The sequence below is a fragment of the Durio zibethinus genome, chromosome 13 (genome assembly GCF_047325235.1).
Source record: "Durio zibethinus cultivar Kanyao isolate XHJ-2024 chromosome 13, ASM4732523v1, whole genome shotgun sequence".
Taxonomy (NCBI): Eukaryota; Viridiplantae; Streptophyta; class Magnoliopsida; order Malvales; family Malvaceae; genus Durio; species Durio zibethinus.
In genome coordinates, this window is record NC_143174.1 from 16,929,348 (window position 1) to 16,957,092 (window position 27,745).

The 27,745-nt window shown below is 26.7% G+C and overlaps 1 long non-coding RNA gene and 1 pseudogene across 1 annotated transcript; both read left to right on the plus strand.

The window, feature by feature from the left end:
- Positions 1-3,318: 3,318 nt before the first annotated feature.
- Positions 3,319-4,609, plus strand: LOC111304061 (uncharacterized). Its single transcript, XR_002691798.2, has 3 exons — positions 3,319-3,595; positions 3,674-3,761; positions 4,426-4,609. It is a non-coding gene; the product is annotated as an uncharacterized LOC111304061 (long non-coding RNA).
- Positions 4,610-18,797: 14,188 nt separating this feature from the next.
- Positions 18,798-26,997, plus strand: LOC111304033 (deSI-like protein At4g17486; annotated as a pseudogene).
- The last annotated feature ends 748 nt before the right edge of the window (positions 26,998-27,745 follow it).

Sequence of the window (27,745 nt, forward strand, 5' to 3'; positions counted from 1 at the left end):
AAGATTTGACCTAAAATAAGTAAAATAAAGCTAAAAAAAAACCCAAAAAGCTTTTTAATGTATATAGGTAGAGTCATAATAGAGTCAATGCATGGGTCAACACACAAATTATGCCAAACCCATATTCTAAATCGATAACATTTCAACCTATTATAAAGACAAAAAATCAATTTTTAAAATTTTCCTCTTTTTTCCTCTCTTTCATCCTTATTTTCTTCTTACTTTTCTCTACAATACTACAAGAAATCTAACATATAGTGATGCTAAAAAAAGCATCAATAAAACCCTAAAATTCATCAGTATAGCACTATAAACTCCATATCGATGGTCAAAATATGTATTCTGATGAATTTTTAACCATCAGTATATCTTTTGTCGGTATAGACCTATACTAATGATTTTTAAAGTTTCGAAATAGCTTACAAAGATATACCTATGATTCAAGATTGTCAGTAAATGTATATCTATTGGTATAACATCTGTTATATGTTTCACTACTAAACCTTTTATTGATAGTTAACACCCATCAGTATAGACTTATATGTTTTAATTTTTTTTGCCTATACCGATGGTTAATGCTCGTTAGTATAGACTTGTATGTTTTAAGGCATCAATATAAATTTTAAGGCATCTGTAAATTTTTTTTTTGAATTATATTTTGAATTATTAATATTAATTTATTTATAATCATAATATGATATGGTTTCATATAAAGAAAAAATACATAAAAAAGTAAAAATATTTAATAACATTTGAAATAAAACAACCAGATTGTTTTATAATCTACAAATTTAAAATAAGTCAAGAACTAACATCATTGTACCAAATCTAAAAAAAAAAGAACATTAATATCTACGATTGAATGTTTTACAAACATGGTGCTCAAAGTTTATATCAAAGAATCCTCTTGGTGCTATTACTAATGGTTAAACCTCAAATCCTCTATATATATTTTGAACAATGTTTTGAGGATTGTTCACATTAGATGCTTATTGATTTGCTACAACTCTTGTTTCAATACTAGAGCCACATAATTCATTTCCTGATTGCCAGATTGTTATTTAAGAAATTTTTGTAAAAGTGAAACAGGCATTAAAATTTCAAAAAGAAGAGTTTTTTTTTTTTGTGATGTTTTTATCTAAAAGGCCTAAGAATAAGCTGCTTACTAGATTAAGAAGAAAAGCCCTTCTTCAGCTACATGTTCCATAGTCACATTTATCAATAAGCCACCAATCCACAGTAGAATAGATGAAGTTATCATTTATTTTTTCTATTGAAGTTGTTCAATTAACAAAAATAGTGCCTCTAATAACATTTTCAAGCCCTCATCTACTTTTTGAGTTGACAAACACTGAGCCTAGATTCATCCAATACAGCAAAAAATACAAAAAAAAGGCATGCTCAATGACATAAAATTAAAATGTAGAAAATGAAAAATACCTTTGAAAAATGACGAGAGTCTTGATGCTTCAACTTTGATTCAGCTCTAAAACAAAATGGGTGCCGATGAGTTTAAGATTGTAGAGTCAGTGAGGAGGTGAAGAGAGTTGGTGGGTGGTGGAGATTAAATATGTAGAGTCGATAAAAAGTTGAGGTAAAGAAAATGATTTAAATTCATAAGCCCGTAATTTTTTTTTATTATTTAAGGCATTTTTTGCCAGAAACTCCTTGGAAAATCCTTTACAAAAAATTCAATGCGATTATTTAAGGCATTTTTGACCAAAAACGTCTTGAATAATTCATTCAATAAATTTTTATAAGGGATTATTAAAGGTATTTTTAGCCAAAAATGCCTTTAATAATCTCCTATAAAATTTTTTTTATGGATTATTGAAGGCTTTTTTGATCGAAAACACCTTCAATATTCTTTTTTCAAATTTTTTAAAATGGATTATTGAAGGCGTTTTTGGCAAAAAAACACTTTCAATAATACATTCAATTTTTTGTAAGCTAATAATTTTTTTAGTTTGAGTCTATATTAATGGTTACGTTAATAACTGTTAGTATATAATATATTTATACTGATGGATAGTCATATACCGTTAAAAAAAATTTATTTATACTGACGGTTAAATAAAGTATTAGTATAAGTATGGTATATTTTGAGATATTAAAAAAATGGTTAGTAAAAGTCTCTTTTATTGATAAAATTTAACTGTCAGTAAATAATTCATACAAAAAATTTTTTGTACGTATTATGGAAGACATTTTTGATCAAAAAGACCTTCAATAATCTCGCTTCGAAATTTTTTAAATAAATTATTGAAGAACGCTTTCAATAATCCCATTCAATTTTTTGTAAGCCAATAATTTTTTTGTTTTGAACCTATACTAACAGTTACGTTAATAACCGTCAGTATATAATATATTTATATTAACGGATAGTCATATACGATCAGTAAAAGTTCATTTATACTAACGATTAAATAAAATATTGGTACAAATATGGTATATTTTAATGGTATTAAAAATCTATCAGTAAAAGTCTTTTTTACTGATGAAATTTGACTGTCAGTATAATCAAACATCAGTATATGAAAAATATTTTGTAATACAAATTTCATTTAACAAACTCATGTTTCATTGGGATTTTTAAAAATTAATGATTGAAAAATTCAATGATTACAAAAAAATTTATCCAAAAAATTTGCTAATACCCATAAATTGATCATCAATACCACCATTTTGTATCATTGTCTAAAGCAAAACTAAGTATAATGCCATAAAAATTCTAAATCTATGACCTCCAAAAAAGAATTTCTCAACAAAAAATTATTTTTAATTGTTTTTGTTGTGTTATCTTATTGATTATTGTTAAATTCTTAACATTTTTCCAAATCAATCTTTCCAAAATATTTTAATATTTTCTTTATATTTTTTAATTTTTAATTTCTTTTTTAATTTTTTTCTAATTTTGACTTCTTAACTTTCACCAACTAAATAATAAATAATAAAAACACTATAGGAAAATGATTATTTAATGGTAGTTTTTTAGCAGTGTTTCACTAATAAACTCCGTAAACTTTTGTGTTTTTATAAAATTGTAGTATTTTTCTTTAAAACGCTATTAAAATCTTATATAACGACGTTTGAGTTTAAAAACACTACTAAAAGCGTACTTTAACAACGTTTGTTGACCTAAATGTGCAATAAAATTATGATAAGTTATTAATATAAAATATTTATATTTTTTAAACAAACATTTTAGTGGCGTTTTCATCAAGAAATGCTGCTATACGTCTAATTTTTATACATTTTGCGGCGTTTATTGGATAAATGCCACAAAATAAATTTTTTTATTCTTATATAGCGGCGTTTTACTTTAAAACGCCACAAAATGCAACAAAAATGAAATTTTTCCTAAATTTCACTAGATGCCCCTTTCTCTATTTTAACTTTTACTTCTTCTTGCACCTTTCTTTCATTTCTGCTTGTTTTGGTTTTAGGGTTTAGCTTCCATTTCTGCTCATTTCTTCTCAAATTTTCAGTCCATTTTCGGTCAAGTTTCCTCTCTTTTTCTTCTGTTTCTACAAAGCTTTTTTGTTTTTGCTCAAGCTCATTTCTTGCGTTTTTTGTCGCCGTTCAAAAACAATTGGTAAGCTTTATTTCATACATTTTATTTTTCCATTCATTCCCTTATTTTTTTGAACCCCGTTTCTTCCTTTTTTGTTAGCCCACTGCTGGTGAAGCTTTTGAAACTCAAAATTTCAAGAAGGAAGGCCTTAGTTGAAGCTTCTGCTGGTTTGAATTTTCTGGTACAGGTAAGCTTTGAGTCGTGGAAAGCCTTTGATTTAGAGAAGACTAGGCAGGGCGAGAAAAGAGGTAAAGGTATTTTTGGTGAATTTGAAGAGCAACCAAAACCCATTTTACAGCCTTCCAAAGACTTTCAACTCGAGAGAAAAGAGTGCAACTTTTAGGGGACCCAGACCTATGTTAGTCTCCATTTATTTTTTCTTGATTTGTTTTGTTTAATGTTGGGTTCGGTTTTGTTGCTTGTAATAGTTCTAAACTGTATTTCAAGAGATAACAGGCTGATTATTTTCTGCTTGAGTATTGTTGCCAGAATAGAACCTTCCAATTTTCATTTTTTAATTGTAATTTATGGTATATTGTTTAAGAACTAAAGAATGTTTTGATGTGTCTGTCAAGACACAAGCTTTGATTGGAATATTCTAAACTTGGAATATTAGTAGCGTAACCGTAAAGCATATTTCTTCTACTTCTAATTATGGATGTCTTGAAAAGAAAAAGACAAGGGATCTCTTCCAAAGTGTAATAAAAAATTAATTTTTTGGGTTTAGGATGTTATTCATTTTGAAATTGGAAGTTTTCCTGAAGTTTAAAATTCAATTTTTGTTTTGTTGTTTTTCCTGCTCGGTGGTTATCATTTAACTAACATCATTTTCCTTTTTTTACATTTTGCAGTGATGCAGGGGCTGACCTATCAAATGCTGATCTTAGAGGTGCTGATTTTTCTTTGGCAAATGTAATAAAGTTAATCGTTTATTACATCTTAGGTGCATTTCTTTTCTTGAGGAAAACTCTTTTGAGCCATATCTGTTACCAAACAGATAAGTTATTGTTCTATCAGATGATCTTTTCTTCTGGATCCCTGCTTCGTTCCTACTGTAGGCAAATTTAAGCAATGCTAACTTAGAAGGTGTACTTGCTACAGGGAACACATCATTCAAAGGATCAAATATAACAGGTTCTGGTATGTAAAAGCTCCGGTTTACTCCCAATTTTAATCAGCTATATGCGTTTGACTTTTGAGGAGTAATGCGGTGCTTTTATGCAGCCTACAGTGCATTGCTAGTTATACCTTAAACATTTATATGTTTGTTCATAGTTCTCACTACGCACATCCTCTAGTTTGATGGACCATGCTTCACTGTTCAGTACTTCAAAACTGTTGGAGTAATTCTTCGGTTTTAATTGAATTTTACCAAAATGAGAGACTTGTAAATGAGTACTAGTATGGAAAAGGAATCACACCAACAAGGGTCCAACTAGGACTGAAACTTTTCAGGAAAACTTCATTCTCCAAAGTTTCACATTTGACTGATCTCAACTGAATAAGAGCTCATGCAAATTTTGTTATATCACAATCGGTTTATCTGATTTATATTTGTATTTAAAATGACTCCAATAAATAACCATCAATTAAAATTAAATCTAAAATCTTAAAGTAAAAAAAAAAAATGAACCATTACTAATTAAACTAATCACTAATCTCTCAAACAAATATATATATATATACATATATATATATACATATATATATATATATAGAGAGAGAGAGAGAGAGAGAGAGAGAGAGAGAGAGAGAGTATTTATTTGCTTTGTGTTGATTCTGCATTTCGTTAGTTATTATACCAATATATGTATTCTGGAAACTTTCTCGGAATAAAAAGGTCTGTTATTAATTAATGGAAAAAAGTGACAAGACTACATGATAAAAGCTAGAACAAAAATGAAATGAAGTCAAAGGAGAATGGAGTTGTAGAAAAGCATTGAAATTAAAAGGAGAGTTTGGAGAGGCAACATGGAGAGGTTCACTGCATCTCACAAACTGCAATTGAAACAAAACTGTTGATGCTTTTTAAGTTTGAAATAATTTGTTGAAGGATAATGACTTTCATGTGGGGAGGATGATGAATGCATTTATCAACTGTTTCGTATTAAGAGTGACGATTCATAGTCAAATCTATACATCTACTTATATTTGGCAAATACAAAACAAAATCATCTTTCATTTTTGCCTCTTTCTTCAGCATTCATTCATTTTTTCTTGCAAATTATACAGTCACAGGCCAAGGTGTAGCCCACCTGCTTTTGTCATCATATCAAAATGAGGAGTAAGAAATGTCTAACCCAAATACATTGTACAGAAAAACAAAACAGATTGATTAAATGGCGTCCATTGGATCAAAAAATTGGGAAGTGAGGAGCTAAATTTGAAGTTGTAAACTTTTATCATCCACTAATTAATTGTCAAATAAGTGAAATGATTCTATGTGATATTTTACATCATATACTAACCAACCCTTTTATTATTATTATTATGACATTGGCAAATAAAATATTTTCTTCTAATATTTCAGGACTAGTAGTGTAAGGACATTTTCATACATGAATTGGCATTTGAAAGTACTATTCTTCCATTAATTACTTGTCAAAATGGTCATGTATTATCAAAAAACAACAAAAGAAAATGTTATCTACTTATCTTTGAATTCTTACGAGGTTTCCTGGGGATAAGAATTTGTCAATATATTGTGATTAATATAATGCTTGCATGCGTGCATGCTTTCTCTTTCTTTCTCTCTTCAATGTGGTCCAGTACCTCCGCATGATCATGACTTGCTAGGACAGTGCAAAAAGGGATTAAACAGGCTGGCTCATAGTTTCTTTCTTCGAGAGGTATTGTGCTTTTTCGTTTGGCTCTGCCTTAGAGCAGAGCATTCTTTGGAACGGGATATTCATTCCTGACTGATTTCACAGGTGTGTATACTCTCAAGTAAAACTGTTGTCCAAGTATTTAAGTAAGCATTCAATTCATATTCAACTCAGTAAGTCAAGTTTAGAAGGTTTTATTTAGTAGTTTTTGTCATTAGTAATTTAAAGGCTTCAAGTTAAGAATGTTTTAATATTAATAATTATTTTATATAATTTTAATTTTAAAATATATTTAAAAACTAAAATATTAATAATTTAAATTTATGCAAATTAAATGTAATGCACTTTAATGAGTAAATTGGATTGGACATAGACAAGATTTTAAAGATATCAATTAGGTCTAGTTCATTCAATAAACAGTTATCTTTAACAAAAGCACAAAATCAATTATAGACCCTCGTTCTAGGGCCACTTATCGCCGGTGCAGGGCCTTTGGGTCTAAGCCATATCCGCTTTTCTGAAGGAAAGAGGAGTTCCACGAATAGTCCTAGATAGATCCAACTGCATAATTGATATCTTTAAAATCTTTACGATAACAAACAGCTCATTCAATATGATAACATGATAAATGAATTTATATTTAATATATTATTGTGTATAAATGTTATATTTATTCACTATTACAGCATCATAAGTCACCATTTTATTAATTTATTTTAATATAATTAAATATTAAAATTTAAGAATATTTATTTTTAAAATTTTTAAAAATTTTAAATTTACTAATTAATGATATGCACTGTTAATATAGTAACTCACAGTGCATTCCACATGCAGTGTTGAAGAATTAATGAGGATAGAAAAATTATTTGAGATTTCCTTCTCGGGTGACAAATTTGATCAAGCATGGATCATTAGCCAAACAGAAACCATGAATAACAAGCCTTAAGCAATTCAACAGTGGAACCAGAGATGCGAAGTAACGAGCCTTGATGCAATTGCCATTCCAGGAGATCAAAAAAATCATCAGCTATTATTAAATATTTAATCCAATTTTTTTCATATAATATATATATATATATATCATAATGAATATGGTTAAGTTTAAGTATAGGTTATTTCAATTTTTTATTTAATATCATTAAAAGATTGAATTTTCATTACTACAATTAAAATTTTAATATTTTTCTAACAAATTATCTGATTATTAGTTATTCTCAATGTCATGTTTTTTAAGTTTCAACATAATGCAAATTTGGTATTGTTTATATGTTTTGTTACAAAAAAAGTTTAAGTAAAAAGAAGTTATTTCATTTCAAAATAAAAGTACGTTGCAAGTTTGATTACTTACATTAAATTTATAAATCATTCAAAATTACTGTTAATAAAAATTGAATATAAACCTTATAAGAAATATTCTATCATTATTAATTCAAATAATGAAGCAAATTTGATGAGGTTGACTTCATATATGATTCCTCCTTTTTGGCAAAGCCAAACTATTATTGTTCATTTAAAATAAATAAAAAATTATTTAAGATTGTAGAAGCAGAGTTAGGTCCCTGTGGTGTTAATTAGGTCTCAAATGCATATTTAATTCTGGTTTAGCTTGATAGTTAGTTGTGTTAATTGTTAATTAATGTTCTTTAAATTGTGTTAACATTACTACTTTTGCTTTTTTAGTGGTGACGACATAAAAGACTCGTATTAATCCTTAATTACTTTTTTTTTCAATGATATATACACTCATTTGAGGACTGTAGAGAAAATCCTGGTTTAGATTTAAATATTTTAAACATGTAACGCATGCATTTGAGTGGAGACATTGCGGCTAAGTTAAATTTCATGTAGTCTGGGCAAATTTGTGGGCTTTAGTTGGCGTCACAGTCACTTTAAATGTTTCAGGCCATGTGGGGAATGGGTAGATCAATTAAAGCTTAGCATTTTTATGCACAAAAAGGTGAATAAAAATCTGAGCACTCTCATTTTGTAAGGTTAAAGCTTTAAACATAACCCTACTAAGAATACTTAATCAAATATTTAAAAAATTAATGCTGTAATTAACTTTCTTAATAATTTAAACGTTAGCTTTTTCAGTCTATACAAAAAATCAAACAAAATTTAACTATGGCTCAAAGATATTGTTAAGGTGATTCATTTCACCCTATTATTAAGGATGGTAAAAATAAAGGTGTTTTAAACAATTATTTGTCAAATGCTATTTTGCCGAATATTGTTTTGCTTTTGTTCAACTGTTTGCTCTCAATTTTTTGCTTATTTTGTATATTAATCTGTAAAATTACTAATATGTTTCTTTTTTTTATTTTTTTATTTTCAGTTTGAGATCAGATTTGCTTATCAATAATTGCTCCATTTCTATCAATCGTGTCTTTGCCACTAGTGTTTTGAATTTGTGAAGGTATTTCCCTTTCCAACAAATAATCACTTTTGATTAATTCATGTAACTTGTTAGGAGATCTAAATTTGTTACTAATTTAAGTGTAATAGTTAGCCTAATTAAGTGTGTTAGAGTTTGTTTTCATATAATTAATTATATAATTTTGGTGTGTTAATGCAGCAAGTACTAAATGGATAAGAATTTGATGCAAAAGTCAAGATTAAATCAAGAATATCAAGTGGAGTGAAAATTTTTTTTAATTTTGCATTTGATAATGCAAGTGAAGATAATAAAATATTATGCTCATGTTTGAAATATGCTAATATCGATTGGCAAATCCATGAAATTGCTTTGGAACATTTAATTTGCATTAGATTTATCTTGAGATATGTTAATTGGCATTTTCATGGAGAGTCTATATCATCAAGGTTATCGACTAAAGTTCCTTCAACTTTAAGGGCTCCCCAATACCAACATGATCCTATTAGACAAAATGATATAGAAGGTATGTTGCGGGATGCTTTCACTATTCATAACCAATATTTTTATAATCCATTTCCCTAAAATGATGGATTTAATGAGTCAAATGTTGAAATGAATGATTTTATGAACATGGGATAAGTGTAGGTGACTAATAATCTAGTGGAGAAGCATCAAAATTTTATAAGTTTCTTGAGGATATGAATAAAGAACTTTATGATGGATCTAAGCATTCAAAGTTATCTTTCTATGTGCCTTTTTTTCACTTGAAATGCTTATATCGATGGACGAAAAACTCTTTAACTTTATTATTGGAGTTTATGAAAGAAATGTTTCCTTTTGCAAAAATTCCTTAATCTTGTAAGGATTCAAAGAAGATGATCAAGGAGTTAGGTCTTGGTTATGTAAAAATTCATAGTTGTCTTAATGATTACATGTTATACTGGGGTGATAGAAAAAAATCAACAATCTTGTCATGTGTGTGGTAATTCTCGTTGGTTGAACACAAATCCTAAAGAAATGTTGAATGAGGATGATGATGAAATCCATGAAAAAAAAAAGCTTGTAAAGATTTTAAGGTATTTTTTATTAATACTGAGATTTCAACGATACTTCATGTCTTCTAAAACTGTAGATTCTATGAAGTGGCATTATGATAAATAGATGGACGATGGATCATTGAGGCATCCTACTAATATTTTGGCATGGAAATCATTTTACTTTAGATTTTCAGACTTTACTTTTGATCCTTGAACTGTTATGCTTAGCCTAGCATCTGACGGATTTAATTTGTTCAAAGTGATGAGTACTTCTTATAGTATTTGGCTAGTTGTATTGATTTCTTACAATTTACCACCATGGATTGCCATGAAGCAATAATCATTTTATTTTATTTATGATAATTCCTTGGAAGAAAGGTTTGGAAAATGATATAAATATCTATTTGCAACTTACTTAAATTAGTTATGGCAAGAAATTGAGATTTATGATGCTTCAAAAAAAGAGAACTTCAATATATGTGCTACCTTATTATAGAATATCAATAATTTTTTTACTTATGTAAATTTATCTAGTTAGAGCATAAAAAGTCATTATGCTTATTTATGTTGTGTTGCACAAACATATTTGACGTGGTTACATAATGGTAAGAAGTTTAGTTATATTGCACATTGTCAATGGTTAGATGATAATCATTAATTTAGATTCCAAAAACATCTTTTTGATGAAACTAAAGAGTTAAGGAGAGCAACCTTACTAATTATTGGGTATAATATATTGTTAAAGTTAAAAGATATCAATTTCACTTGTGAAAAAATGACTCAATCAAGAAAAAGAGTGAAAGAGATCTTTGAAGGTGTTTGGTCTCCTATTATTCAAGTTGGTGATACTGATACTCAAGTTGGTGATAATGATACTCAAGTGATTAGGAGAAAGATGAAGAAGATGACTCAAATGAGTTTAAGTTGTGAAAAAAAAGAAGTATCTTTTTCGAGTTGCCTTATTGAGAATATAATTTATTACATCATAAGCTTAATGTGATGTACATAGAGAAGAATGTTTATGAAAATTTTATCAAGACAATTCTCAATGTGAATAAAAGATTAAAAGATAACTTAAAGAGTCAGCTTGACCTAGTTGACATGGGATTCGCCCTAACCTTCATCCAAAGTTGCTTCTTAATGGCAAATCTTGATTGCCTTCTAGTTGTTTTGGGATGTCTAAAGCTGAAAAAAATGTGTTTTACAAGATTTTAAAAAATGTGAAAGTTTCAGATGACTATATGTCAAATACATCTAGATGTGTGAATTTGAAGGAGTGAAACTTTCTTCATTGAAGTCACATGATTATCACATTTTGATGCAAAACTTACTTCCCCTTGATTTATGTTCATCAATGTCAAAGCAAGTCACTTCAATGATAATTGAATTGAATAACATATTTAAAACTCTCTGTGGAAAAGTTTTGAATGTGGAAGAGCTTGAAAAACTTCAAAATCGAACAACGATTACTTTATACCATTTAGATAAGATTTTCCCTTCAAACTTTTTCACTATTATGATGCATTTGGTTATCCACCTTTCATATGAAGCAAAAGTAGGTGAATCAATTTATTATCAATGGATGTATCATATCGAAATGTATTATTTGTTAATAGCTTGATTAGGTTGTTAGTGTTGATCATATCACTCTAGTTGAAAAGGTATATTACAAATGGTTTATGCCTTAGGTTTTTGGGGAAGTTAAAGTCTTATTGTTGCAACAAACACTATCTGAAAGGTTTAATTGCTGAAGGATATTTAATAAAAAAATGTATGATATTTTGTTCTCGTTATTTGAAAGATGTTAAAATGAGATTTAATAGAATATCAAGAAATGTTGGTATGCAATATACTGACTTTGCCTACATTTATCTTTTTGAAAGTTTTGGACAACCAATAGGCAAAGCTGAAGTGATGGAGTTAGATGATAAATCTTGGGCACAAGCACATCAATATGTTCTTTTCAATTATGACTTAATTGAATCGTTTCGTATGTAAGTTTTCTTACGAGAAAATCATTCATTCTATTAAGCATAATTTATTATATTTTTCTTATTATTAATACTTTATCTTGATTTATGTAGTGAGTACAAAAATAATTTGAGAGCTCATGCACATTATCAATGATCAAACCCTCAAGAGCTTGATAAATTGTTCACTGAAAACTTTCAAGATGGTTAGGAGAAACTGTAAGTAATGTCATACTTTCCATTATAAGAATTGTATATAGAATGCTTAGGGTATAAATAAAATTAATAACATATATATTTATTCTACCTTTATTGGTTTGGAGTAAAAATCTTGTTAGTGAAAAGGTTAAGAGTCTTTTATAAGGTCCGAACAAGATTGTGAAATGATACAAAGGTTTCATCATTAATGAATTTAGATTTCACACTAAATCTTGTGAGAGATTTAGAAAAACACAATTTAGGAGTTGTTGTTACTTCATCAACTACTAACTATACTAGTGTTAGGGACACAAACCTTTTAGAGGAAAATGTTGACTATTATGGCATGATTAATGACATTGTTGAGTTGAATTATTATGGCAAGTTTAAAATTATCTTATTTTAGTGTGATTAGGCTAATGTGAAGATATTAAGAAATATTAGTTTGGATTTACAATTGTGAATTTTTTTCGATTAATTCATACTAGACAATAACTCATCGATGAATTTTATTTTTTTTTCTCTCAAGTCAAACAAGTTTTTTATTCTAAAGACCCCAAAGAGTTGGATTGGTTTATTGTTCTTTGTAACCCACCTACGAACTTATTTGATATGGAGTCAGATATAAGAGATGATGTTGAACATGCTACTGAATATTTTTCTTTTGCTAAACAAAACTTGGATGAAAATATCTCTAGTACCTCTACTTAATGGGTCCATAAAGATGTTGATGAAGACATTTATGAACCATGATGGATGATCCATATTTTGTAATTAAAGTGCTTAAAATATAATGTAATAAATGCTTGTATGTAATTTATATAGCATTCACTTTTATATATTTATTGTATTGTAAATCATACGTTAGCTTTTAATTTAATTAAATTGATATGTTCTTTATACATCATTGGTTATGATTTCTTAACTTCTCAATGTCTTTATATATGCTATTTAGATATGTTCTTTACATATCATTTGTTATATTTACAATATCTAAACTTCTTAACTTTTGATTGATTCACTTTCATAATGCAGCTAAGCTACAATGCCAAAGAGTAGATTAAACGGAATACATATAAAAGATATTAGTTCAAAACTATCTGTGGCACCTATTGATCTTGGCCATGGACTAAATCTCTTGGAGGGAAATGTGCCTATTGTCGGTTCTAACTTAGTAATATGAGAGGTTTGGGTTTAGGTAGTATCCCACTAATTCATTCTGCTTCTAATTTAAATATAGGTATCATAAACCTCATATTTAGATTTTGATTATAATCATTAAAGTATTAGTAATTTACTAATTGATTTTTTATTTTTTGTAGTTGATAATAATAGTCAACAGAAGACTAGAGGCTGGACAACTTTGAAGAAATTGTTTGCACTACCTTCAATTAAACGTATTGTAGTATTTGCAAACTCTAATAGGCAACCAATTGGTGAAGAGTCTCAACTATTGGTTGGATTTCTAGGTATGATTCCCAATAATGGAATGAAATTGCCAATTCATTATGAAACATGGCATAAAGTTCTAGTAGAAGTTAAGGTTGATACTTTAAACTTTATTAAGGTACTAGTACAATTAATTATATATAAAAGAAATTATTATTTTAAATTTGGTTTATTGATTATAACTTTTCTTTTTGTATTTTATAGTCAAGATTTGTACTTGAAATAACTACTTCATTTGTGCTTAAGTCATTGGGAAAGAAATGGAAAGACTATAAGCATAATTTAATGAAAAAGTATTTCAATCGAAATAGTACTGTAGAGGTCACAATGAAAAATTTACCTCGTTATGTGATTAGATGGTAATATGAACAATTAGTTAGATTTTGGTTCTTAAAAAAATGAGAGGTACTGATTTATAATTTTTAATATTATTTTTAATAACAAAGGATTTTATGATTTTAGTTAGTAATATTTGTATTTTTACTATATATGCAATTATTTTTTATGACAAGAAAGAGAAAAGATTAGAATTGCTAGCAGAAAGCAACAAAAATATAACCACATGAGTGGATCAAAAAGTTTTGCAAGAAAGCAAAAAAAAAAAGGTAAGTTTATGGTATTAAACTTATTCAAATAATTGAACTTGATTTTCATTGTTGATATGTGTGAAAAAGTCACAATTTATGTCTATTTAGGACTTTTTGTGCCATTAAAAAGTAAAAATGTAAATTTGCAGTTATTGTTCTATTTTAACAGTTTTGATAGTTTCAATATATGATATTAAACTTGTTTGAATGATTGAACTTGATTTTCACAATTGATATATGTGAAAAAATTATTGTTATGTCTGTTTAGAACTTTTTATACAATTAAAAGTCAAAAATACAAATTTGCTGTTATTGTTCTATTTTAACATTTTGGATAGCTTCAATACATGATATTAAACTTGTCCGAATGATTGAACTTAGTTTCCATAGTTGATTTGTGTGAAAAAGAGTACTGTTTACATCTATTTAGGATTTTTTGTACTATTAAAAAGCAAAAATGTAAAATTTGTTGTTATTGCTTTATTTTAACAATTTAGACAACTTCAATACATGATATTAAACTTGTCCAAATGATTGAACTTGATTTCCACAGTTGATAAGTGTGAAAAAGTTATCGTTTATGTCTGTTTAAGACTTTTTGTGCCGTTAAAAAGCAAAAAAGCAAAATTCTTGTTTTTGTTCTATTTTAATAGTTTGGATAGCTTTAATACATGATATTAAACTTGTTTGAATGATTGAATTTGGTTGTCATGATTTATATGTGTGAAAAAGTTACTGTTTACATATGTTTAGGACTTTTTGTGCTGTTAAAAGGAAAAAATACAAATTTTATGTTATTATTCTATTTTAATAGTTTGAATAGCTTCAATACATAATATTAAACTTGTCCAAATGATTGAACTTGATTTTCACAGTTGATATGTATAAAAAAGTTATCGTTTACTTCGGTTGCAAAAATGCAAATTTATTGTTATTGTTTTATTTTAACAGTTTGGATAGCTTTAATACATAATATAAAGCTTGTTCGAATGATTGAACTTAGTTTTCACAATTGATATGTATGAAAAAGTTACTGTTTATGTCTATTTAAGACTTTTTGTGCTGTTAAAAGGCAGAAAGATAAAAATACAAATTGCTATTATTATTCTATTTTAACAGTTTGGATAGCTTCAATACATGATATTAAACTTGTTCAAATGATTGAACTTGATTTCCGTGATTAATATGTGTGAAAAAGTTACCGTTTATGTTTGTTTAGAACTTTTTGTGTTGTTAAAAAGCAAAAATGCAAACTTGTTATTATTATTCTATTTTAATAGTTTAGATAGCTTCAATTCATGATATTAAACTTGTTTGCATAATTGAACTTAGTTTTCATGATTGATATGTGTGAAAAAAGTTATCGTTTATGTCTGTTTAAGACTTTTTATGCCATTAAAAGGTAAAAATATAAAATTGTTGTTATTATTTTGTTTTAACAGTTTGGATAGCCTCAATACATAATATAAAACTTGTCTAAATAATTGAACTTAATTTTCATGGTTGATATGTGTGAAAAAGTTACCGTTTATGTCTGTTTAAGATTTTTTATACCGTTAAAAAACAAAAATGAAAAATTGCTATTATTGTTCTATTTAAATAGTTAGGATAGCTTCAATACACGATAGTAAACTTGTTTGAATGATTGAACTTGGTTTATATAGTTGATATATGTGACAAAGTTATCGTTTACATTTGTTTAAGACTTTTTATGCTATTAAAAGATAAAAATACAAATTTGCTGTTATTATTCTGTTTTAACATTTGGATAGTTTCAATACATGATATTAAACTTATCTAAATGATTGAACTTGGTTTCCACCATTAAAATGTGTGAAAAGTTACTGTTTACATATAATTAAGACTTTTTGTACCGTTAAAAGACAAAAAATGTAAATTTGTTGTTTTTGTTATATTTTAACAATTTAGACAGCTTTAATACATGATATTAAAATTGTCTGAATGAGTGAACTTGATTTTCACGGTTGATATATGTGAAAAAGTTACCGTTTACGTCTATTTAGGACGTTTTGAGCCTTTAAAAAGCAAAAAAGCAAATTTGTTGTTATTATTCTATTTTAATTGTTTGGATAGCTTCAATACATGATATTAAACTTGTCCGAATGATTGAACTTGGTTTTCATGGTTGATATGTGTGAAAAAGTTATCATTTACATTTATTTATGATTTTTTGTGCCATTAAAAGGCAAAAATACAAATTTGATACGTGTGAAAGGGTAAAATGCTGTTATTATTTATGTTTGTTTAGGACATTTATGCTGTTAAAGGGCAAAAATATAATTTTATAGTTATATTTCTATTTTAACAATTTAAATAGCTTAAATACATGATATTAAACTTGTCTAAATATTTGAATTTGATTGCCATGCTTGATATACATGGATAATTTATGGTTGATTTGTGTTTAACAATAATATGTGTTTTTATGTAAGAGATTAAGATGGGTAAAAAAATTGAACATATGGATTTTTTTTGATTAACTAACACAAAAATAAATGGATCTTACTTGAATGTCAATGCACGATAAATTATGGTAATTTGTTGGATTCGTTTTATACAAAAAGTAAATATTTACTATTTTAAATATATTATGAATTAATTATTAAGTTGATAGCTTTATCTAATTAATTTACAGGAGAAAGCGAAAGAGAAAATGGCTACTAAGATTGAAGTAACATCTGATGGTTTTGTCAATATACAAGAATTGAAAAATTAGATTTTCACAGAAGTTGCTAAAAAAGAAAGACATGGACAGGTTCGAGGTCTTAGATTAGGTCTAATACCATTTAGCTACTATGGACATAGCTCTCGACAATTTACTTTCTTAGCTAGTCAGTCTTCACGAAAAATCTCTATATTGAGAAAGGGGTTGCAAACTAAACAACAACGTTTTAAGCAAATGAAAACAAAAAGAGAACAAGAATGTGCTAGAATTAAAGAGGAGTGTGCTAAAATTGAAGAAGAACATGCTAGAATAGACTAAAAGCATGCAAGATTTTTTCAGCAGCTAAATGATCGATTTGACAGTCTTATGAATTTTGTACAACAAAAATTTTCAGAAATTAATTTAGGTGGTTCACCAACTCAAGTATTATTTTAGTAACTATTTATATTTTATAATATAAAAAATAGCTTATTATCAAGTGCTAAAACTTATATTACTTTATTTAGTATGTTTTTTAGCATGCTAGTGACTAACATGAAAAAAATCCTTCTTCAAATAATAGTATTCCAAATCTATGCTGTCATTAATTTCATACATTTTAAATTTTTAGTTAATGTATTAAAATAATTTGAAAGTTATTGCATATATTAAACTTTGTGTTACATGCATATTAAAATAAATTATGTATTTAAATATTTAAATGTTTATAATATTCAGTTTATGAATTTAAGTTTGTTTTCTATAACAAATGTCACTAAATTCAGCATTTAGCGACACTTTTTGATACAAATATCGCTAAATTTAATAGTATTTTATATTACAAATGCCACTAAATTCAACATTTAGCAACGTTTTTAAGCACAGATGCTACTAATTTTACAACGTTTGTGCCTAAAAATACTGCTAAGTTAACAATGTATTTTTTTTAAGTAAGTATAGCTGATACTTTTAACGACGTTTTTGGCAAATGTTGCGAATTTTTTAGTGACATTTATATGACATTTATATGTGGAAAAAATGCCACTAAAGACCTAATTTCTTGTAATGATAAAATAATTTTAGGCCTTTAAATTTAGGTTTAAAAATATAATTTCACAATTAAAACCCAATTGTTTAAAAAACGATTTTAGAACTTAATGATGAGACAAAATTCGAAACCCATTTAATATCTAAAAAATTTTTGAATAAAATGAAATGTCTCTAATTGCTTTTATTGTTGATTATGTATCTGGGCTTGTTAGGTTTGTTGATTATGAGTTTCTTGATCTAATTTTTATGTTTCTATCATTTTAAAACTTTTTTTTATTATTTTTTTCTATTTTTTATTTTTATATTTCAAAAATATTGAAAATAAAAATTAACCAAAAATCAAAATTATCAAAATCAAAATCAAAATAAATAAAAGAAAGATAAATAAAAGATATAATTCAATTTATGTTAGACTTATAATCTAATTTGAATTTAACTCAATTTGTCAAATTAAGTCTAATTAATAATTTAAATATCTAAACAAATTTATCTAAATATGAAAAAAATGTCATGGTCAAATTAATAATTTATGGTTTTTTATATATTATTTTAGGTTAAATCTTAAATTTGATAATTAATTATATATAAAGATCAAATTTGAATACACATTAAGGTAGAAAAACTAATTGCATTATTTAACGAAGGTATAGGGACGAACTATACAATTTGAGAAAAGTTGACATGGAAATATAATGACGTGCGAAAAAATTTTGTCACATCATCATTTTTTACCATGTGGACTTTACACGTTAGCAAAGTTAATGGCCACCTAAGCAAAAATGATACATCAAAAAAATTAAAATGCATGTCATCAATTTTAACAAAAAAAGTTTAAACTGTTAACAATTTGACTAAATTTGATAATTAATTAAAGTATAAGAATCCAATTTGGACACACTAAATTTTTCTTCTATTTAAAATTCTTTAAACCGAAAAAAAGAAAATAATTTCAGATTTCCTAGTTTACCCCTATGATTTCTCTTAATTTTCTTTTACGTCCTTCATCAGATGCTTAATTATCTTTCTTTTTGTATAGTGATTTGGGTAATTCAAAAAAGAAAATTTAAAGTCGAAAGAAACAAAGAAAAAAGTGTTGTGTAAAATGGTGTTGATGCCACGAAAGAAGAAAGTCGGGTCGATTTTAGGTTACTTGAATGTATATAACTTGACTCCAATTAATGGTTACGCTTATTGGTCAGCCTTAGGATCTATCATTCTGGGGTTCAAGGTAAGTCTTTCCTACTTTTTCCTACCTTTTTTTCCCTTTAAGTTAGGTAAAGTTTCTTTTTCTTTAGTGTTGCCGAAAAAGGTAATGGAAAAAGAAAGAGAAAAGAACAATGGGTTGTTGTTATATTTTCTATTTATTTCATAGTACTTTTTCATGGGTTAAATTTTCTTTCCAATATGTATAATTGTATTTGTGTGGCCTGTTTGGTTGATGAGAAAATTTTTTGTTAATTGCCTTTGTAATTTTGTAATCAGTGAAATTTTGCTAGCTTGACTTGCTTTAGGTGCCATAGCTAAAATTTGAAAAATGCTTTTATTTTTTCAATTAATTTTCTTTTATTATTCTTTTTTCAATTACTAGTGACCAACTAGAATGAAAGATAAGGGGAAAATTTTGAGAATTTATATATAAAAGGAGGTTGATGTTAAATGTGTTACTGTTTAGTAACACTAACTAACTGACTGTTGGCAACCAAAGAGAATTTAAGTCCTTTGAAGGAACAAATTTTGATTTGTTATTAGCATTTACATCCATGAAGTTAGTATTTTTTTTTCTTGAAGTAGCTTTTAACTTTTATTGATTATTGCTATACAGTTTATAGAGTTGAATACGGTTTTAGGGCACATAAACATTCAACGATAGGAATTTTTGAAGTGGAATCGAGGCAGTGTCCCAGTTTCACATTTAGAAAATCTATTTTAATTGGAAGGACGGATTTAGGTCAAAAAATGTTCACGCATTTATGAAAAAACTTGCTAGAGAGTATTCTGGAAACACATACCATTTTATCATGAAGAATTGCAACCTTTTTTGTAATGATGTGTGTTTCCAATTGACAAGGAAGCCAATTCCCTGTTGGGTTAAGCTTTTTACTAGTTTGGGTAAGAAATCAACTATCTTCTGTGTCATTATTTGTTTCCTTTTCAATTTTAATTCATAAATGATTTACTTGGCTTTTGAGAAGATTGGTATATATTGAAAAGAAAGTGATAAAACATTTCATGTTTACTTTCTTCAGCTTATATTTGCATGCACTAAGGCAACTGCTAAAATCATTCATCATAAAGTGACTGTTTAGGTGTTTGTTATAAAAAAAAAGGAAATAGTACTATTAAAAATCAAGAACCAAAAGATTAATTGTGTTTTGCTTTAAAGAGGCTTTCTAAGAAAAGGAAAAGGTGGTATTAGGTTCCACCATATCCACTCACTAAACTCCTTTAGGCAAGCTTTGTTAACTATTGGTCTTGACCTGCTACCACCACCACCTATGTGCATGAGCACCATTCATGAATTGCATGCTATGAACTATAAATATGACCACCACCACCAATGTGCATAAACTTTCAAATTTGAAATGATAGTGCTATAATCACCTTCACCGCTAGCCAATAATTTTTGTGCATAAGGATAATGTCCCTTTTTGCCTCAAACTATTCCATTTTCTTTAATGTGGTACTTAAAAAAAAATTTCTAGTTAGGTACTCAAACTACATTTCCATGTGTTAATTTGCCCTAACCTTAGCACCGTTAACCCTAAATGCTGACATGGCATAAATATCCAATAAGAGATTGACACATGTAAAAAAAAAAGTCTAATCAGTACCACATCATCAATGACATGTTAGCATTCAAAGAAAAATTAAAAAAATATTCTAAAATTTTTTGAAAAATTCTAAAAAATTTTCTTTGCTATATTCTTCTCTAAAATCAAATACCTAATTTCCTAGTAAATGAATTCAAAAACAAGTTAGAATTTTTCAATCAAGTAAGAAACAAATAAGCCTTAGCACCAAAAAATCAAAGAAACCCAACAAAACCCATAATTTCAACAACATAAGAAGCAAAACGTAAACTCAGAAATCAAGTCAACCAAAAGCAATCAAAAATCAAGTCAACCTAAAGCAAACCTTAGCATAGACAATCAAAAATATTCAAGCAAAACCCAAAAGCCAAATCAGTAGCTCTAAATTGAAATCAACCACAACAAAAAACAAAGAGTCACGAGTAGACATAGAGAAAACTCAAGCAACTTAGTAGCCAGAACCCAAAAATTTCATTAACTTGATAACACCTATAAAAATCTATCTTCCCCAAACCCAAATCCTACACACAACCAAGAAATCTATCACACCATATCTAAACCCAATAGAAATAACCAAAATCCATACCATAATCACATAAAAGCAAAAGACAAAAAAGGGAAAAGAGATTACAATTTTGACATTAGAATTTCAAGTTAAGATTGTGGGAATTGAGTTTTGTTCTTAGGAAAGACATTGTGTTAGTGGTAGATCCAGCGGCAAAAAAGACAGTGAAAGTTACGGTATTTGAATTTTGATCTTGGATTCTTGAAAGATTCTTTGAAAACCTTTATAAGATAAAAAGGGAAAATTTTGAAAGGTGGCGACTATAGCTTTAGATTTGAGACATTGGAGGTTGAAAAGAAGCTCGTGGTGAAATTTATGTGTCAATAGAGGTCGATCGACAACCAAGTGACGGTGGCTAATAATTGGTTTTTGGAAAATGGAAAAATCTAGTGGCTGTGTTCTTTAGTTTTCAAATTTTAGGGTTTTATGTTTAAGAAAGAAAGAGAGGAAGAGAGAAAAGAAAAAATTAAGAAAATTTTTAAATTTTTTTAGACTTGTTAATATATGGCTGTCATAACAATTTTTCATCCGAAGGGACTCAATCGCTATACTTGATGAAAATTTTTAAAGTCGCCATTAATCTTTTTGTAGGATATGATTGACCACCTAAAATATCATCTTTTAATAAAAATCTTAAAATTAATTAAGATTTACTAAAATAAGTTTAGGTCTGTGAAATTAGCGTTAGGTCCAAGAATACGGTTATGAGTGAGGAAGGTATTAGCACCCTTACGTCACCCATTTGAAGAACAGTACCAATTAAACATGTGTAATCCTATTATTTTGATAATGAAGTCTTTTTTTATTTAAATTTAATTTCCTAAAATTTATTTTAAAAAATATTTCTTTGTTGTGAAATTAACATTATTATTATTATTTCATACTTTATAAATTTTCCAATGCTTTGACGAAATTTATAAGAAATCACTATTTAGAAAAATATTTCGAAAAAATTAACTATTCACAAAATTCTCAAAATCTCATCATAAGATATTTTATTTATTTGTTTAAAAAGGATTTTAGGAATATCCTAACTCTTTTGTGAGTTCTCAATATTTATTAAACAAATTTTAAGATTATCTCAACTCTTTGGTGAAATCTTAAAAATTTTGAACAAGTTTTAAGATCATCTCAACTTTTTAACAAGATCCTAAATAAAAATAATTTTTTTATAATTAAGAGAATTAATTAATTAATTAATCTTTATTATGATTATTTTAAAATTTTTTATTTTTTATTATTTACTTTTTAATTATTTTTGTTATAAAAAATTTATATTATTTTGACTTACCGATGAAATCTAAATATTAATCTCTTGCTTGTATTGAAGAAAATTGAACTCTTTCAATTGTCTATATATATTTTTAAAATTTATTCAAAATATCAATTATTATTATTATTTATTTTTTATTATTGTTTTACATTGTTTAAATCAACCTTTGTTCTAGTAAAAATAATTTTGAATTATCCCAACTCTATGATGAAATTCGAAAAATTATTTTTACTTGCAATAATTAAAGAAAACTAAACTCTTTTGGCTTTCTATAGAAATTATATTTAAAAGATTCATTTAAACAATTTATCATTTTTATTTTATTTATCATTTTTCTTATTTTATTATTTTTTATCAAAAATTATTTTCCATAAATTATCCTAGCACTTTGGTGAAATTTAAATAATATTTTTTCTTGTAATAAAATTTTAATTTCCTTAAATAGTTATTATTATTAATTTTTTTTTCATATTATATTTTTTTAGGTCCTTATTTTATTTTATTTATTTATTTCTAAAATAATTATTAATTTAAAATAACAATAAGATCATAAAAAATCAACATAAAAATAAACATAAAATAAATAAAATCAAAATAAAAAAAAGAAAAACCTGCGAAACGGGTCGGGTAGGTGTGCGGATCCTGCACCGGTTAGATGTGGGTCAGGCACATAAAACGACATCGTTTTGGAGTGCCCATAAAAGGCCCGTTTCAATTTTTTTTTCTTTCCCCTCTCTTTCTCTACCTCAGAGCTATTATCTCTAAAAACTTAGTTTTTCTCACTAGCCGTTATAGTTACCTAGTTTTCGATTGGTCACCGTCATGCACTAGTAACCAAAAACTTCAACCGGCATTGAAAAATTAAAAATCCCAGATTTCAACCAATTTTTTAGTTTTTGTTGGCCAAAAAATTCAACGGTTGTCAAATTATTTAAACTTTTCAGTTTCTAGCGACCTAAAAAAAATTTTTAAAAATTCTCAAAAAATCCCAAATTGATCATTTTTGTTTTCTAAACATTCTTTCCAAACTAGATTTCTAAAAAAAAAAAAAATCCCAAACCTCTTAGATCAAGGATTTCATTCTCAAAGATTTTTTTCTGAAATTTTCTTTTGTATTTTTTGTGTTTGCTGCTGGTTCCTCTATCAAAGAGGACTGTGAGCATTTTTGTTTTCCCCTAGGCTTCCCCTTTGTTGTTTTTCTCCCTTTTTTTCTTGCAAGAATTAGCTATATTTATAGAGCTTCTATGATTTAAGTTCCAGATCTTCTGGGATCTTTTTGTGAAAAATTTAAAGACCTATCCGGTGACTTTTGGTCATCAGATATCAAGCTGCCAAGTTAGGCAATGTCAGGGAGAAAAACATCACTTTGGCAACTTAATTTTAATTGCCAGAGTTGAAACAAAAAGATTTTTTTTTTACTTTTTTTTTGTTAATAATAATAATAATAATAATAATATAAACAAAATTATATTTATGTTAAAATAGGACAAAATTTGTGCCTACAATGGTCACATAAGCATGATATGTAAGTAACAACTTAAGTTGACATATCATTTTGTATCCAGATGGTGATTTTTTATTAGCTAAAATAGCCAAATCAGCAACTTGGCTAATAGAGTTATTCTTAGACCAAATTGACACAAGATTTGAGAGTTTAGGTACCTTTTTAGCAACTTTTTTAATTTTGGTACCAAATCCAAAAAAAAAAATAATAGTTTGGAAACCAAATAAGACATTATCCTTTGTGCATATTAGCATAGAATGGCCAGCTAATTATATCTTATATTGTTGCAATTTTCGTAATATGTATTCTAGTTTATTGTACTAATATAGAACTTGGTAGTTCCAATTTCTTGATATTGAAATATTTGTTGATTATGAAATGATAGCAATGATATTAGCGGAGTTGTTATATGCCTTGCTTGTGTTGGGAATTTTTTGTGAGAATTCACTAAGGTAACTTGGATGTTTTAGGTTCATCCAATATCTCTCTTCTAATGAGAATGAGATATAGGATAAGAAAAAGGGTTAAATCCTGCTTTACCATGTGAAGTAAATTTGCTTCACTAAAAGGAGAGGGGAATGCAAAATAATAGTTTCATTCACATTGTTGCAATGTAGGCCCAATTAATGCTATTTTTAGTTTCTAAAGTTCCGTTTGTTTCATAGAAATTGACTTTTATAAAATAAATTTTGGAAAACGTTTACATTTATTGAAAAAGTAGAGATTTTCTATTATTTAGATAAGTTAATGAAAAATATTTTTTATTGTTTGGTTATTTTTTGAAAAATCTATTTTTTTTTTCAAATAATATTAATATAGCTATTAAAATATTAAAAATTATTTATTATTAAAGTATATTGAAATGATTTATTATTAAAGTTATTAATATTAAAAAATAATTATATTATAATAATAATATTTAATATTAAAATATTATATTATTATTAAAATATTTAAAATAAAACTATTTATTATTTTTATATTAATGTTTTAAAATATTTAAAATAGAACTATTATTCTTAAAATATTATTTTCATTAATATTAAAATAGTAATATTTATTATTAAAATATTTATATTTTATATTAACAGTATCTTTTAGTAAATCATAACAAAAATCTTTTTTTATTTATATTTATTATTAAAATAGTAATATAAATAATACCTTAATAAATAAAAATATAAAATTATATATTTTAAACAAAAATAATAAAAAAATTATTAAAAATATTCATATTAAGAAAAAAATATTATTATATTATTTCACATTAATTATTAAAATAATAAAAATATTATTATATATGTTATTATTTATTATTAAGATAATAATATAATACTATTTATTATTAAAATATTAAAAATATTTATGTTAAATAATATACAAAATAAAAGATTTAAAATTGAAATATTAAAAGACTTTTAATGTTAATATTTTAATATTTTAATTAAAATTAAATAAAATATTTTTATTAATATAATAATATTTTAAATTGAATCAAATCAAGTTTGAGTTTAAAATATTATGTTCAAAATCTTACTTGAGTAGAATTATAAAAATATTTAAAATTAAAATATTAAGAGACTTTCAATATTAGTATTTTAATTTTTTAAGTAAAATTAAATAAAAATATTATTTATTAATATAATAATATTTTGGATCAGATCAAATTAAGTTTGAACTTTAAAAAATAATGTAAAAGTTCGACTTGAGTAAAATTATGCTTAAATACATTGATAAGTAGTTTTTTTTGGAAATTTTTTCCTTTTCAAAAAAGGAAGATAATTTTTAGAAAAGTTTCCTTTTTTTTTTGGTTGACTAGTAAGCTATTTTTCGTTGATTATTCAGTTTTTTCTATAAAAACACCTAAAAATACAAAAATCATTTTCTAAAAGTTATTTTCTACTAAATAAATGGTGCCTAAGCTTTCAAAAGACTATACTCGCCCTCTGTCCTCGTTATTCTGTGCTTGATTACTTTCTAGTAGGAGCCAAAAAAGCAGTAGTTTGAGATAGTCTGCTTTAGTTCTAAATGATTTTATAGGTACTCTTTATGTAAACTATTGATGGTATTGCTTGTGATGAATGTATAGGTTTTCTTTGCAACTGTGTTCTCCCAGCTGAGTTGAATGAGACAAAGGTTTGCCAAGTTAGATAAGAAGGCAAGTGTCAAGAGGTAGAGAAGAAGAAGCTTAGAAGCCATTCAAGTAGATTTATATCTTCTTCTAGCCTTCTACCTCCTTCATTGACTTCTTGTCCTCCTGGCTCTGCGAGTGGTAGACAAAGGCGATGTCTTCCATCATCATCTTTGATTCACACTTCTTCAACCTCAAGTTTGAGCTTGAAGCTTTAAGTAAGTTGGACTATGGTACTGTTTAAGTTTTTAAATTTTGGAGATGAGTTTAGTAAATGAAAATCTTTTTATTTTCCTCCCACTGTTTTTATTCTGTTTAGTTGATCTTCTTTGACTGGTGTGAAACAGCTGCTTGGAAATTTTGCAGCGTTTTCTATTTTCTGTAGTATGCTTTATGTTATTCAGTTGAATAAAAAAGATCTGTGTTTCACACTCATGTTCTCTACTTGCCAAATGATTCTAAAAGTGTAGGTCAAAATCATGTTCGGTTGGAAGTGTTAGATGTTTGGTAATAGAGCGAACAATTAGGGCAAAGAATAGGACCCATGGAATAGTGTTGGGCTAACTTTCAAACGTTAATGATTATGGCCTTGCCGTGTACTAGCTGGTGTGACGGGGACCTTGGTAGCTTTTATTATCATGAATTTGAGGAAGGTGCGTTGTCGACATTGGGTAAAAGAAGTTCTGAGTGCACCCTTACCCCAAGCCTAAGGAAGCAGGTTTTCTTATCGGCGTTTGGTAGAAAAAGGTTTCTATAGAGAATAGACTATAGCCTTGGGATTTACAATAATTCAAGACAGGATGCCTTCGGGGGAATTTCCTTTTCTAACCGCTTGTTAGCTTAATAAACGGCCAATAATTACCTACATTAGATGTTAAATTCTTGTTTTCAATTAATCTAGGCACCATCCAATTCCCTGCATTAAAAATGTTTTTTCTTTTGTCCTTTCTGGTATTGTCGTTTTCCTTCAAAATCCTAGTCACCTGGTTGAAAGATTGCGATGAAACGTCAGATTTTTTTTCCTAAATGTTTAATTTAGTTTTCAACGTTTGAGGAGAGGGGTTAATTTAGAATTTGACTTTTTAATTTTAATCAGAATTTAATTTATTCAAGACATAACATAAATGTGATGTTTAGTTCAAGAAAGAGTAAATTTTTCTTTTTTGTAATTAAAATTTTTTGTTTGGCTTATGGGAATATGATTACTGAAATTTTTAAGATTTTTAATAGTGTTAAATAATGAGAAAGTAAGAGAATAATTTTTTTAAATTTTTTTTTTAAGATTTCAAAGGAAAAGTAAATATTTTTCTTTATTTGTCTTCAATTAATTACGTTTTCAAATTATATAAACAACATTATTTACCTTTCAAATATAGTAATATTTTATAAAATATTAGGAAATTAATTTTTAAAATATGTTTTAAATAAAGATCATATTTTTAACATAATGTTATTAAAATCCTCACAAAAATTATGATAAAAAACATGATTTTTTTAAAAGATGAAAAAAAATCATTTTTCATAATTCAACAAAGATTACGTTTTTAAAATAAAAAAAAAATTATTTTTCAAAATTTAACATAGATGATATTTTAAAGATAGAAACACAATCATTATTGAAAAGATAATATTTTTAAGATAAAAACATTGTCTTTGTTGTAAACATGAAAAAAATATTTTTCATAAATTCGACAAAGACGATATTTCTTAGATAGAAAATGCATTCT